General features: G+C 38.4%; 1 non-coding gene across 1 annotated transcript; it reads right to left on the minus strand.

Annotated features, from left to right (window-relative positions):
• Positions 1-13,648: 13,648 nt before the first annotated feature.
• On the minus strand, positions 13,649-13,750 carry LOC125094561 (U6 spliceosomal RNA). The gene has a single exon (XR_007125580.1). It is a non-coding gene; the product is annotated as a U6 spliceosomal RNA (small nuclear RNA).
• Positions 13,751-14,133: the final 383 nt, after the last annotated feature.

A 14,133-nucleotide genomic window follows, 5' to 3' on the forward strand; every position in this document is an offset into this window, starting at 1 on the left:
GATGGCAGAGTTGGAATTATTTGCTCTGATCAGGTGTGCTATCCCTAAATCACAATAATGTTTTCAGTGCTCAAATGTGGATTAAAAATAGCCCTGCATAGAGTAGTGGTTCTCAGAGTTGAGCATGCCTCAGAATCATCTGGAGGATTTGCTGGTCCCCACCCCCAGGGCTTTCTGATTCAATAGGTCTGAGGTAGAAACTGTGAATCTGCATTTTTTTTTCAATTTGGAACTTAATTTATTTACATGGCATCTGTTATCACATGTGTCATTAATGAAAGGATATCACACACACAGAAGTATAGTTGACAACAATGTTACATTAGTTGCAGGTGTACAACATTGTGATTTGACAGGTTTATACGTTATGCTATGCTCACAATCTGCATTTCTAATAAGTTCCCAGGTGATACTGCTACAGCTGCTCTGGGACCCACATTTTATTTATTTATTTATTTATTTTTTTAAAAGATTTTATTTATTTATTTGACAAACAGAGATCACAAGTAGGCAGAGAGGCAGGCAGAGAGAGAGGAGGAAGCAGGCTCCATGCTGAGCAGAGAGCCCGATGTGGGGCTCGATTCCAGGACCCTGGGATCATGACCTGAGCCGAAGGCAGAGGTTTTAATCCACTGAGCCACCCAGGTGCCCCTGGGACCCACATTTTAAGCATCACTAGCATACAGTGTGGATAAGATCTAGACAGTTAATAGGCAGGTCATTGGAGAAGCTGCTAATGTCCCTGAATAGATAACAGTAATGGCCTCTACTTCAGACTTTTCTTTTTCTTTCTTTCTTTTTTAATTTTTTATTTCTTTTCAGCGTAACAGTATTCATTGTTTTTGCCCCACACCCAGTGCTCCATGCAATCCGTGCCCTCCCTAATCCCCACCACCTGGTTCCCCCAACCTCCCACACCCCGCCCCTTCCAACCCCTCAGATTGTTATTCAGAGTCCATAGTCTCTCATGGTTCACCTCCCCTTCCAATTTCCCTCAACTCCCTTCTCCTCTCCATCTCCCCTTGTCCTCCATGTTATTTGTTATGCTCCACAAATAAGTGAAACCATATGATACTTGACTCTCTCTGCTTGACTTATTTCACTCAGCATAATCTCTTCCAGTCCCTCCATGTTGCTACAAAAGTTGGGTATTCATCCTTTCTGATGGAGGCATAATACTCCATCGTGCATATGGACCACATCTTCCTCATCCATTCGTCCATTGAAGGGCATCTTGGTTCTTTCCACAGTTTGGCGACCGTGGCCATTGCTGCTATAAACATTGGGGTACAGATGGCCCTTCTTTTCACTACATCTGTATCTTTGGGGTAAATGCCCAGTAGTGCAATTGCAGGGTCATAGGGAAGCTCTATTTTTGATTTCTTGAGGAATCTCCACACTGTTCTCCCAAGTGGCTGCACCAACTTGCATTCCCACCAACAGTGGAAGAGGGTTCCCCTTTCTCCACATCCCCTCCAACACATGTTGTTTCCTGTTTGCTAATTTTGGCCATTCTAACTGGTGTAAGGTGGTATCTCAATGTGGTTTTAATTTGAATCTCCCTGATGGCTAGTGTACAGAAATTCAGACTTTTCTATTGAAAAGAAAAATACGTCTCTTTGCATTTTGGTCAGTGTGTGTGAATTCATTACTAACGCTGTCTTCTTTCTTGAGCAGCATGCCACAGCTCAACAACTCTTAACATCTTTTGGGGGGCCAAAATGGTATAATATTCCATCTGACAATATGCCCTCTATTTCCCTACTAATCTCACAGAGTGGCAGAGTAAGAGCCTTGCTGTCTCAAGCCCAGGAACTGGTAATGGCTGCCATGTGGGCTGAATGGGCCCTTTAATTAGGGAAGTCACAGGGTTCTCTGTAAAGCCTTTCCAAGAATTTGAAAATACATTTTCTTTTGAAAGAGACAGAAAGAGGCTTTTGGAAGTAAGTACTTTTTGAAGATATTTACATCAGTAGTGAATAGGGAGGAATTGAAATGTAAGCACCATTTGTAGCTTGGATTCTGTAGTTTTTATTGTGTAACATGGTCCAAAGCCATCCCCCCTATTCCTTCTTTAGGAGAATGATGCACACACGTTTTACATGGTGGTCCTGGACAGCAACAAATAACAGTGGCGAATAGCATTGAAATACAAGTGCTAACTGGCAGCCCCCAGGATGAGAAACACTTGGGCAAAATGGCACTGCAAAGCAGAAGAACATATTTTAAACAGGCTGAAAATGTGCTCTATGATAGTTAGAGTTAAATTTGGCTAATTTCATTTGTCCTCAGAAATGCCATTTTTCAAAATCTTACTTCATTGCTATTTTAATTTTCTCTGTCCTGCCCTCATCTTCATTTTCTGTTTGCCCTTAATCCTTTAATACATTCTTCTTATCTTTCCTTGACTGTTCCGAATACTGAATGTTTGGAGAAACTCTTTTTCAATCAGATCTTGTACCTGTCAAGGAACAGTAAATAAGCATAGTATTATAGATTCAATTTTAAAAAGGCTATTTAAGTCACATCAGTGTGAGCCATATTAATATCTGAGATGCTAAGGGACTTTCACAGACCTGGAACTTGGACGAGGCTGAAATGTCTTAATCCTTGAAATGTGGAAGAGGAAGAGAGAGAGAGCACCTTCACTTTTACACAAGCAAAACTTGTTTGTCCAAGGACATGTAGACCCTTAGAAGCACAAAGCAAAAAGCCCTTTTGCTGGTTGGGGGGCAATTTTGTATGTTTGCCTGTACAAGTTTCTTCAGTACCCCCAACAGCTATCCCCTTCAAAATCAAATAGGACTTACTCTCAAGCACTTGCAAACTATTTTTAAACAAGCCAGAGCTAGGGCATTAAAAATGGGGAATAGCTGTAAATCCCAGAAAAATAGTGTATGGGTAAAACTGCGGATATTTATGTAGTAGTTTTGGTTCCAAACATCCCCATTTCTCAAGGCATTTGAATATTTTTGGTTTACAAAATACTTCCACTTGTTTTTTTAATGTTAGAAGTGTCTACATTTTTATAACTCCTACTAAGGTATCTTATGTTCATTACTGTCTCCATAAAAACTAGTGATTTGGTGGCAGTGGTACACTTTATGAGCTGTCGTGGGATATGCTACATATTATGTTAAGGCGAGGAGGGAGAAGATGACAAACAAATCATAAAGTTGTTCGTTCTCCTAGACAATTTTACATCTGTTTTCCTCATTTTTTCACGTTTTAAATGATCTATATGTTTGGCAAAGTAAGATGTTTGTGTTGCTTTTTCATGCTTGGTGCAATTAAGGACCGTGTTCTTATCAAAACATACGTTTCACACAGTTGTGTGTGTTTTAACCAAACAATGAAGAGGAGATTTGGATGCTTATTTTGTTATGCCATTAACAAAGTCAGTCATTTCTGAGTCTCTTTCTCTGTTGCAAAGGGATAATAATAGCAAGTCCTGGAGGTCCAGGTATAATACTGACTCCAAGATATAGGAGGATGGTATAAAGTTTTTTGTACTTATCAAATTGCCCATGTGGTATTTGAGTTACTGCTGGAGTACAGTCCTTATTATAAATTAATACATTGACATTTTAGTTTGTCAGTTCATTTATGGACATTCGTTTAATGCAGCGTAATCCCACTTGGACCTGACTGCTTTTGGGCTAATTTGGGACAAAGATAAAGGTACATTGTATGTAAAGCTGGCTCGAAAGGCTTAGATTTACTTGTGTATTTTGAACTTTTGCACATAAATGATCACCATAATAAAAATTAAAAGAAAAAATGATACATTGGGATAAAACATTTATAATGAATGTGATGACTAAATGATTAATGGCCTCAGTGTAGAAAGAGGTCTTAAAGATTGATAAGAAAAAACTTGAACCACAATAGAGAAAAGAACAAAGGACATGAATAGGCAATTCATAAAAGAAGAAAATTAATGGCCAATAAGAATAAAAAAGTCAAATTTCATTAGTAATCAAAGAAATAAGAGCTAAAGTCAAACTCCGTTCCTCTTGATCGAGTTGGCAAAGATCTAAAAAGATAATGTTTAATTCCTACTTACTCAGTACAAATGGCTGCTTTTGCACCCTTAGGACGGCCCTGCGATTTTGGTGTGCACCATTGTACACACGGTCATTTCCTTCCTGGAAAATGCAACAATGGGGATGGAATCCAAGCTCTGGATTCCGGCACTCCAGGTTCGATTCTCAGTACTACTACTTAGGTCTGACCTTGAAGAGGCTGCCAGTTTCTTAAACCTTCTGAGCTATACAATGTGGATAATGGCTCATTGGCAAAGTTTTTGTGAAGAGGCAGTTAGTAATGCTTCTAGAAGAAAGTAGTGCTTAATCAATGGTACCTATTCTAGACTATTTTAGACTATTTTCTATAGCTTTAGAGACAAAATTTCAAAATTTGTGTTTTGTAATATAAAATATTTGACCCTTCAGAATATGTGTTAGATGCAAATAATTGGGCAGGAACTGTCTAATCAGTAAATTTCAGGCTGCTAGAGTTAGGGAACTGCAGTTGATGAAGCTACTGTATTTAAAATGTGAACACTGAACAACTGAGGACAGAGAGACAGAGAAAGGTTCTGATAATGATAAGCAGGTTATGTGTAAGGTTGTGGAAGAGCTTTGGAGCACAGAATAAGAAGACAGGCAAGACCAAGTCAGGAAAGCAACTGGCAACTTATGCCGGGAAGAGGTTTCTCTAATTGTACAGTGAGGAGCAATTGGAATGAACAATTATCAAGACATTTATAGTTTATTCTGTATATGTATAGACTTCATATCTACCAGTTTCATATCTATTCTGCCTGGGAAATAACAAGGCTTTAGGTCTCCCTCATCCAAAATGCATCTTTTCCCTTATTTGGGGGAATTTTTGCAGAATGTCCGTCGGTTAACTGAAGTCACTAGCTAGTATTAACTTCTGTCCATCAGCTTCTTCTCCATGCTGGCTCCCACCTGTCTATACCAGCTGCTGGCAGACTCTGGAGAGGTACTTCTTGTGGCTCTGACATGATGAGAATCCAGTATCCACACAGTGGGTGATGTCTTTGGGGCACCAGAATTAAGCTGGCTCCCAGCAGAAGCTGAGCAAAGGACCTCCTCATCTCAGCCATTCTCATCTAGGTCCTTGAAGTTGATCTACTTGTGCCCAGGGAACAAGTGGACCTGTCCAGGAGACTGCCATGGACAATGCCCACGTCTGGTCAAAATATCATCCTTATCTTCCTTTATGGTTTTCTCACTCTGTCAAAATGTTCTCTCTCCTCCCCCAAGTGTAACCATTTCCCTCTCCCCTTCTTATCCCAAAGTGGTCCTACAGGAGACCGGCAATATTGCCTGTGTGTGGGAGTGTGGTCTACAGCTCAGAGGCTTACCTAGCTAGTTCTAAGCCTACTTAAGTCTTAAAAGGGTCTTCATTCATTTCACCATGTAAAGGGCAGCCGTCCTCAATGTCTGTTTGTCTTTATAAAGTTTTCAGGAAAAGAATCTGCATCCTGATGGAACAAACTGAGTAAATTTGAAGTTAAAAGGAACATTCTGCTTCCTGGGGCTGGCTGACAAGTTTGGCAGGTCCTTACCCCTTCCATCAGGGCCTGAGCAAAGCTTGTTTTGGCCTGGGTGTGCCTCACTTTCTCTATGCTTCTGAATAGGTTATGCTTTCTGATGCTCCGTTTTATCAGCTTACAATTTTCCTCGGATAACAGCAAGCAATTTCTCATTTCCTTCCTCCTTTGATGTATGATCTTTCAAATATTCATAGATGTTTTCCCTGCCTTTTTGTTGTGAACTGGGGTATTTATCTTCAGTCCTTCAGTCATATCAGTTTTGCTATTCTGAGTTCTTACCCAAATCTAATATTACCCAGACTCTAGAAACCTTCAGTTGCTAAAGTCTGGTTCGCAGAGTGGAATAAGAAAGCAAAAGATTTTGGGCAAATGGCCTTGGGCCTTGTAGCCATAAACAAGGATGATATATTCCTGCCTGGACCGGACACTGTGTCATTTCTCTGAGGTGGAACCTCAGCTCAGGTTATACTGTCCAGTCTTTTTGTTTTTTTCTTGGGTGGAATGAAAACATTAAATTTAGGAAGCCCTGTGTTATCTTCTGAGTAGAATGGGGTTCACATGCAGGTGTCAGGACTGAGAGAATGGAGATGTAAGGAGCCAGCTCCATAACTTTGGGTAAGTGACTTAAGGTCTCTAAGCTCAGTTCTCTTAACTGTAGAAAGCTGATAATTTTGAGGATAACTGAAATGTTTGAACAAGGTTCTGACCGCTGGGACCATATAGTAGGCTCAAAATAACAAAGAAAGATTGCTGCTATTCATCTTGGAACTAGAGAAACAGTATTATTATATTCTACCTCTGCTACTCTCTAGCCATGTGACCTTCTGTCAATGGTCAGCAAGTTTTCTGTAAAAGGCTGGAGAGTAAATATTTTATACTTTATGTGCCACATCATCTCTGTTGCAATTATTTGACTCCGCCATTGTAGTGAAAGCAGCTGTAGTCTATATAGAAACAAATGGACATCATTGTGTTCTGATAAAACTTTATTGGTACACTTGAAATTTGAATAGCATCATGTCACAAACTGTTATTCTTCTTTTGATTTTTTTCAATCATTTAAAAATATAAAAAAGCATTTTTAACTTGAAGTTCACACAAAAAGAGGTGGTGGTGAGTGGATTTGGCCTGTGGGCCGTAATTTGCTGTTCCTTACCTTAGGTCCATACTACATTTCTATAACTTTTAGTTTCTTTTTGCATGAATTGTGCTGATGTGTATTTCAAAGAGGTTAAGTGCTTGACATATAATGGGTGTTCAATAAATTGTAGTTGTTATAATAATAACATTAATAGTAATATTATTAACATTAGAAAGTGGGGACTCATATGCTACTATGATCTATATTTCTCGTTTAATATGGTTACAGTTAAGGAAAAAGACTTCATTTGGTTGCTCTTCCACTTCCCTTATTTTGTTCATTTATTTTAGTAAGAAAGTATTGTTATCCAGCGGAATCCTAATAGCCAAAGAGTTCCTTTCAGTAAAGTAATGTGACTTTCTTTAAAGATTAGTCGGTTCCAGTTCACCCTAGGGTATTTTCAAAGGAAAAAAAAAACACATGTTTTTATTTGTGTAGAAATGGAAGTAAAATGTCTTGTTGAATATTTATTTCCACTGATCAACTCAGATAAATTGTTTTCTTTTTTAAAAAATTTAGTTTCAGTGTCATTAACATACAGTGTTATATTCATTGCAGTTGCACCATGGAGTGATTCAGCAATTCCATATATTACTCAGTGCTCATCAAGATAAGAGTACTCTTAATCTGAAGGGTTTGAAGAGGTTGGGGGGGGTGGGAGGTTGGGGGAACCAGGTGGTGGGTATTAGAGAGGGCGTGGACTGCATGGAGCACTGGGTGTGGTACAAAAAACAATGAATACTGTTATGCTGAAAATAAATTTAAAAAATGATTAAAAAAAAAGAGTACTCTTAATCCCCATCACCTGTTTCACCCATCCCCACACCCCCATCTGTTTGTTCTCTGGTGACCATCTGTTTGTTCTCTATGGTTAAGAGACTGTGTTTTTAGTTTGTCTCTCTCTCTCTTTTTTCCCTTGTTTTGTTTCTTAAACTCCACATAGGAGTTAAATCTTATGGTATTTGTCTTTCTGACCAGCTTACTTCACTTAGCTATATTCTATAGCTCCATCTCTGTTGTTGCAAATAGCAAATTTTCATTCTCTTATACAGCTGAATAATATTCCATCACACACATGCACACACACACGCGCACACACACACAGACACCTGACGTCTTCTTTATCCATTTATTTATCAATGGACACTTAGGTTACTTCTATAAATTGCTATTGTAAATAATGCTGCAATAAACATAGGGGTGCACATGTCTCCTCAAATTAGTGCTTTTGTATTTTGGGAGTAAATGCCCAACCGGGAAACTACTGGATCATAGGGTAGTCCTGTTTTCAATTTTTTGAGGAACCTCCATACCATCTTCCATAGTGGATGCACCAGTTTGCATTCCCACCAACAGTGCATGAGGGTTCCTTTTTCTCTACCTCCTCACCAATACTTGTTTTTTCTTCTTTTTTTTTAATTTTAGGCATTCTGACAGATATGAGGTGATATCTCATTGTGGTTCTGATTTGCATTTCCCTGATGATGAGTGATATTAAGCATCTTTTCATGTATCTGTGGACCATCTGTATGTCTTCTTTGGAGAAATGTGTGTTCATGCCCTCTACCTATTTTCTAATTGGGTTATTTGTTTCTTAGGGGTTGAGTTGTGTAAATTCTTTATATATTTTGGATACCAACTCTTTTTCAGATGTGTCATTTGTAAATATCTTCTCCCAGTCAGTAAGATGTCTTTTAGTTTTCTTGGTTGATTTGCTTTGCTGTGCGGAAGCTTTCCATTTTGATGCAGTCCCAAGAGTTTATTTTTCCTTTTGTTTCCCTTGCCTCAGGAGACCTGTCTAGAAACATTTTGTTATGGCTCATGTCAGAGAAATTACTGCCTGTGCTCTCTTCTGGGATTTTTATGGTTTCAGGTCTCACATGTAGGTCCTTAATGCATTTTGAGTTTGTTTTTGCGTATGCTGGAAGAAAGCGGTCCAGTTTCACTGTTTTGCATGTAGCTGCCCAGTGTTCCCAACACCATTTGTTAAGGAGACGGTCTTTTCCCCACTGCATGTTCTTTCTTCCTTTGCCAAAGATTAATTGACCATATAATTGTGGGTTTATTTCTGGGCTTTCTGTTTGGTTCCACTGATCTATGTGTCTGTCTTTGGGCCAGTACCATACTGCTTTGATTACTACAGCTTTGTAGTATAACTTAAAATCTGGAATTGTGATGCCTTCAGTTTTGTTTTTCTTTTTCAAGATGGTTTTGGCTCTTCAGGGTCTTTTGTGATTCCCTATAAATTTTTAGGATCGTTGTTGTAGTTCTGTGAATAATGTTGTTGGCATTTTGATAGGGATGGCATCGGATGTGTAGATTGCTTTGGGTAGTTTAGATGTTTTAACAATACTTGTTCTTCATCCAGGAGCATGGAATATCTTTCCATTTCTTTGTATCATCTTCAGTTTCTTTCATCAGTGCTTTACAGTATTCAGAGTATAGGACTTTCACCTCTTTGGTAAGTTTATTCCTAGGTATTTTATTATTTTTGGTGCTATTATTAAGTGAGATGGTTTTCTTCATTGCTCTTTCTTTTTCTTCATTATTAGAAAATCTGGAATGCATCAGATTTCTGGATATGGATTTTTGTACCTCCTGACCTTAATGAATTCATTTATCAGTTGTAGTAGTTTTTTAGTAGAGTCCTTGGGGTTTTCTATATAAACTATTTCTATATAAACTATCATGTTATCTGAAAATAGTGAAAATTTTACTTCTTTCTTACCAATTTGGATGCTTTTACTCCTTTCTCTTGTCTGATTGCTGTGGCTGGAACTTCCAATACTGTCTTGAATAAAAGTGGTGAGAGTATACATCCTTGTCTTATTCCTGAGCTTAGGGGAAAAGCTCTTAGTCTTTCACCATTGAGTATGATGTGAGCTGTGTGTTTTTTGTAGAAAGCCTTTATAGTGCTTAGGTACATTCCCTCTAAACCTATTTTGTTGATGGTTTTTTATCATGAATGGATATTATACTTTGTCAAATGCTTTTCTGTGTCTTTTGAAATGATCATATGGTTCTTATCTTTTCTCTTATTGAGATGATGTATCACATTGATTGATTTGCTAATATCGAACCACCCTTCCATCCCAGGAATAAATCCCACCTGATCTTGGTGAATGATTTTTATTAATGCATTGTTGGACTCAGAGTGCTAGTATTTTTTTTTTAAGATTTTATTTATTTATTTGGCAGACAGAGATCACAAGTAGGCAGAGAAGCAGGTAGAGAGAGAGGAGGAAACAGGGTCTCCGTGAAGCAGAGAGCCCGATGCGGGGCTCGATTCTAGGACCCTGCGATCATGACCTGAGCCAAAGGCAGAGGCTTTAACCCACTGAGCCTCCCAGGCGCCCCTCAGAGTGCTAATATTTTTTGAGGACTTTTGCATCTATGTTCATTGGAGATACTGCCCTATAGTTCCCATTTTTTGTTCTGTCTTTATCTATCTGGTTTTGAAATCAGGGTAATGTTGGCCTCTCAAATGAATCAGAAAGTTTTCTTTCTTCTTCTATTTTTTGAAAAAGTTTGAGAAGAATAGGTATTAACTCTTCTGTAAATATTTGGTAGAATTCACCTGTGAAGCTGTGTGGTCCTGGACTTTTGTTTGTTGAGAGTTGATTTGATTTTGTTGCTGGTAATTGGTCTGTTCAAATTTCTATTTCTTCCAGCTTTAGTTTTGGTAAGTTATATGTGGCTAGAAATTTATCCATTTATTCCAGATAGTTCAGTTTCTTGGCATATACTTTTTCATAATGTTCTCTTAGAATCCTTTTATTTCACAAGTGTTGTTTGTTATTTCTCCTCTTTTGTTTCTGATTTTGTTTATTTGAATCCTCTCTCTCTTTTCTGGATGAGTCTGGCTAGAGGTTTATTGGTTTTGTTGATCTCTTCAAAAAACCAGCTCCTGGTTTCATTATTCTGTTGCTTTTTAAAAAAATTTTTGGAAGTGAACCATGAGAGACTATGGACTCTGAAAAAGAATCTGAGGGTTTTGAAGGGGCGGGGGTGGGAGGTTGGGGGAACCAGGTGGTGGGTATTGGAGAGGGCACGGATTGCATGGAGCAGTGGGTGTGGTACAAAAACAATGAATACTGTTACATTGAAAATAAATTAAAAAAATTTTTTTGTTATCATTTATTTCTACTTTATTATTTTTTTTTTAAAGATTTTATTTATTTGACAGAGAGAAATCACAAGTAAGCAGAGAGGCAGGCAGAGAGAGAGGAGGAAGCAGGCTCCCTGCTGAGCAGTAAGCCCGATGTGGGGCCCGAACCCAGGACCTGGGATCATGACCTGAGCCAAAGGCAGAGGCTTTAACCCACTGAGCCACCCAGGCGCCCCTATTTCTACTTTAATCTTTAGGATTTCTTTCTTCCTGCTGGATTTGAGTTTTGTTTGTTCTACTTTTCCTAGCTTCTTCAGGTGTAAGGTTAGGTTGTTTATTTGAGATTTTTCTTGCTTCTTGGAGTGGTAGGTCTGTATTGCTATAAACTTGCCCTTAGAACCAATTTTGCTGCATGCAAAAGGTTTTTGGATCATCGTGTTTTCATTTTGATTTGTTTCCATGTATTTTTTGCTTTCCTCTTTGATTTCTTGATGGGCTAGTTCATTGTTTAGTAGCATGTTGTTTAACCTCCATATACTTGCGCTCTTTCCAGATTTTTTTTTCTTATGGTCGATTTCTAGTTTCATTGTGTTGTGGCCAGAGAAGATGTATGGTATACCTCTGATCTTTTTGAAGTTGTTGAGACTTGTTTTGTGACCTAATCTGTGACCTATTCTGGAGACTGTTCCACATGCCCTTAAAAAGAATGTGCATTCTGCTGTTTTAGGATGGAATGTTCTGAAAGTCTGTTCAATCCATCTGGTCCGGTGTGTCATTCAAAGCCACTATGTCCTTGTTAATTAGATGATCTGGCCACTGATTTATGTCAGGTGTTAAAGTCCCCTACTATTATGGTATTACTCTCAATTAGTTCCTTAATGTTTGTTATTAGCTGCCTTTTGTATTTGGGTGCTCCCATGTTGGGTGCATAAATATTTACAATTGTTATGTTTTCTTCTTGGATTGTCCCCTTAGTGGTTATATAGTGTCCTTGTTTATCTCTTGGTACAACCTTCATTTCACTGTTTTAAAGTTGACTTTGTCTGATAGAAGTTTTTCTATCCCAGCTTTCTTCTCACATCTGTTTGCATGACAAATATTTCTCCATCCTGTTGCTTTCAACCTGCATGTGTCTTTAGGGCTGAAGTGAGTCCCTTGTAGGCGGCCTATAGATGGGTCTTGTTTTTTACCCATTCCAATACCTTCTGTCTTCTGATGGGAGCATTTAGTCCATTTACATTCAAGCAGTTATGGATGGGTATGGATTTATTGCCATTTTGTTATTTGTCTTGTGTTTGGTTTTGTGGTACCTCTTTGTTCCTTTCTTCCCTTGCTCTTCTTACTTGGCTTTCTTTACTGATGTACTTTGATTCCTTTCTCTTTCTTTTTTGCAGACTTATTATTGGTGCTTGATTGGTGGTAACCATTAGGTTTGTATGTAACATCTTCTGCCTATAGCAGAAGTTGGTTGCTTAAATTTGAACTCATTTTGACTCTACTTGTTTTAGGTATATGCTGTCATATTTTACTTCCTTTGCTTAGGGAGTCCCTTGAGTCAGATTTACTGATTATATCAGATTTACTGATATTATTACTGCTTCTGAGTTTTCTACTTTTGTTACTCTTACTTTTGGTCTTTACTTTCCATTCACAGAATCCTCTTTAACATTTCTAGTATGGCTGGTTTAATGGCCATGAACTCCTTTCACTTTTGTTTGTCTGGGAAACTATATCCCCTTCTATTCTGAATGTTGGCTTTGCTGGATAGAGTACTTTGGCCACAGATTTTTCCTTTTTGGCACTTTGTTTTGTTTGTTTGTTTGTTTTTTTAAAGATTTATTTGTTTTTAGAGAGAATGCAGGTGAGTGGGTGGAGGGACAGAGGGAGAGGGAAGAGAATCTCCAACCGACTTCCTGCTGAGTGGGAAGCCTGATGCAGGCTTGATTCCATAACCCTGAGACCATGACCTGAGCTGAAACCAAGAGTCAGATTCTCAACTTACTGAACCATCCAGGGACACTTCTGCTCTTTGAGTATATCATGCCACTTCTTTCTGGCCTACGAAGTTTCTGTTGAAAAATCTGCTGATAGGCTTATGGGTTTCCCCTTGTATGTAACTACCCCCCCCCCCCCCCCCCGGTTTCTTTTAGAATTCATTGTTTATCACTGCTTTTTGCCATTTTAATTACTTTGTGTCTTGTTGTGGACCTCCTTAGGTTGATTTTATTGGGGGATCTCTATGCCTCCTAGATCTGAATTTATATTGCCTTCCCAAAATTCGAGAAGTTTTTGCCTTTATTTCTTCAAATAAATGTTCTGCCCCCCTTTGCTCTCTCTTCTTTTGGGATTCCTATACTGTGAATGTTATTACACTTGTTGGAGTCACTGAGTTCCCTATGTCTGTTCTCGTTTTGTATAATGTTTCCCTCATCTACTTAGCTTGGTTGCTTTCCATTACTCTGTCTTCCAGGCCATTGATTTGTTCTTATGTTTCTTCTAAGCTGTTCTTTAATCCATCTAGTAATTTAATTTCAATTATTATATTCTTCATCTCTGATTGGTCCTTCTTTTTATCTCCTTGTTAAGGATCTCACTGATGTCTTCCATTCTTTTCTCAAGTCCAGTGAGTATCTTTATGGTCATTACTTTAAATTCTCTATCAGGCATATTGACTTTATCTGTTTCATTAGGTGTCTTGCTATGATTTGTCCTGTTTCTTTAATTTTTGACATATTTCTTTGTTTCCTTATTTTGTCTGTCTCTCTGCATCTGTTTTTGTGTGTTAGCAAAGACAGCTACATCACTTGCTTTTAAAAATATGGAACACTTCATTTACTTATGTGTCATCCTTGGGCAGAGGCTCTGCCGATCTTTTCTATATAGTTCCAGTTTTCTAATATATGTGATGCCAAACTGAGTACTTTAGTTCCTTCCTTGATAAGTTGCCTTATCAAATGGGTAGTTGAATGAATTCCAATTTTATAAGCTCCCCATTCATTGCATAATAAATAATTTCTCTGTTCTTTTTCCTGGGTTCTTGTGAGGGAGCTTCTAAATCCTTAGAACTTTCCAAAGGACAGGAGTATCTTTGTTATTCATTGTGAGATCCTAGGATTACCTCTGAGTTTATGCTAATTCCTGATGGAACCCTAGATATCAACAGGGGGACTGGCCAAGTTGGAAAAACAACTGTGTGATTAGACATTAAGGCTTTGATTCAGGTGATATCAATGCCCTCCTGACCTTTGGGGAAAGGAGAAGGGCTGGAGATTGAGGTCTGTCATGTGGTCAATGATT

The sequence above is a fragment of the Lutra lutra genome, chromosome 2 (assembly GCF_902655055.1).
Source record: "Lutra lutra chromosome 2, mLutLut1.2, whole genome shotgun sequence".
Lineage (NCBI taxonomy): Eukaryota > Metazoa > Chordata > Mammalia > Carnivora > Mustelidae > Lutra > Lutra lutra.